This window comes from Schistocerca cancellata, chromosome 1 (assembly GCF_023864275.1).
Source record: "Schistocerca cancellata isolate TAMUIC-IGC-003103 chromosome 1, iqSchCanc2.1, whole genome shotgun sequence".
NCBI classification, from domain to species: Eukaryota; Metazoa; Arthropoda; class Insecta; order Orthoptera; family Acrididae; genus Schistocerca; species Schistocerca cancellata.
The window spans coordinates 989,506,037-989,507,544 of NC_064626.1; the positions used below are offsets into that span (position 1 = coordinate 989,506,037).

At 46.2% G+C, this 1,508-nt stretch overlaps 1 non-coding gene across 1 annotated transcript; it reads right to left on the reverse strand.

The window, feature by feature from the left end:
* Positions 1-342: 342 nt before the first annotated feature.
* Positions 343-417, reverse strand: Trnas-uga (transfer RNA serine (anticodon UGA)). Its single transcript has one exon. It is a non-coding gene; the product is annotated as a tRNA-Ser (tRNA).
* Positions 418-1,508: the final 1,091 nt, after the last annotated feature.

A 1,508-nucleotide genomic window follows, 5' to 3' on the forward strand; every position in this document is an offset into this window, starting at 1 on the left:
AGTGAAATTTCTCCGTTCTTGAGTCCTTGTTAAGTGCGAGTAAAACAGATTTCCGAGTGAAAATGTGATTCCTGCAAATTCCGTGCCCAGATTGTTATTCAAAAATATTGTGAATCCAGAACCAGGATCTTGTAACCATGTTAATTACATTTATATTCCTAACAAGGAAAGTGTTAGCAAATTGGATTTTGCTTGTTCTAATTTACACTTATCCCCCTCCTGAAAGAAAGGATATTGCGGAGACATGGCTTAGCCACAGCCTGGGGGATGTTTCCAGAATGAGATTTTCACTCTGCAGCGGAGTGTGCGCTGATATGAAACTTCCTGGCAGATTAAAACTGTGTGCCCGACCGAGACTCGAACTCGGGACCTTTGCCTTTCACGGGCAAGTGCTCTACCAACTGAGCTACCGAAGCACGACTCACGCCCGGTACTCACAGCTTTACTTCTGCCAGTACCTCGTCTCCTACCTTCCAAACTTTACAGAAGCTCTCCTGCGAACCTGCAGAACTAGCACTCCTGAAAGAAAGGATATTGCGGAGACATGGCTTAGCCACAGCCTGGGGGATGTTTCCAGAATGAGAATTTCACTCTGCAGCGGAGTGTGCGCTGATATGAAACTTCCTGGCAGATTAAAACTGTGTGCCCGACCGAGACTCGAACTCGGGACCTTTGCCTTTCGCGGGCAAGTGCTCTACCAACTGAGCTACCGAAGCACGACTCACGCCCGGTACTCACAGCTTTACTTCTGCCAGTACCTCGTCTCCTACCTTCCAAACTTTACAGAAGCTCTCCTGCGAACCTGCAGAACTAGCACTCCTGAAAGAAAGGATATTGCGGAGACATGGCTTAGCCACAGCCTGGGGGATGTTTCCAGAATGAGAATTTCACTCTGCAGCGGAGTGTGCGCTGATATGAAACTTCCTGGCAGATTAAAACTGTGTGCCCGACCGAGACTCGAACTCGGGACCTTTGCCTTTCGCGGGCAAGTGCTCTACCAACTGAGCTACCGAAGCACGACTCACGCCCGGTACTCACAGCTTTACTTCTGCCAGTACCTCGTCTCCTACCTTCCAAACTTTACAGAAGCTCTCCTGCGAACCTGCAGAACTAGCACTCCTGAAAGAAAGGATATTGCGGAGACATGGCTTAGCCACAGCCTGGGGGATGTTTCCAGAATGAGAATTAAATATTAATATTAATATTTTTTATAAATAAAACATTAATTAAGAAATGCTGCATGGTTATTATTTCAAATATGGTAGAAGCAAATAACGTGAGGTGCTTACAGTATGCTAGACAGAGAGAGAGAGAGAAGGCGAATCATGCAGCAAATATTTTCAAAATAAACATCGAAATTCACCAGAGATCTCAGATAGTCTTCAGATTTATTCTTTCACTGCACAATACACCTGATGAGCTTTTCCAGTTCGTCCAAGCTGTCTGCACTCTACAGGCTGCTATCACATCTGAGCTGCCACCACTAGACCCTGTTGATGCTGAGTAGT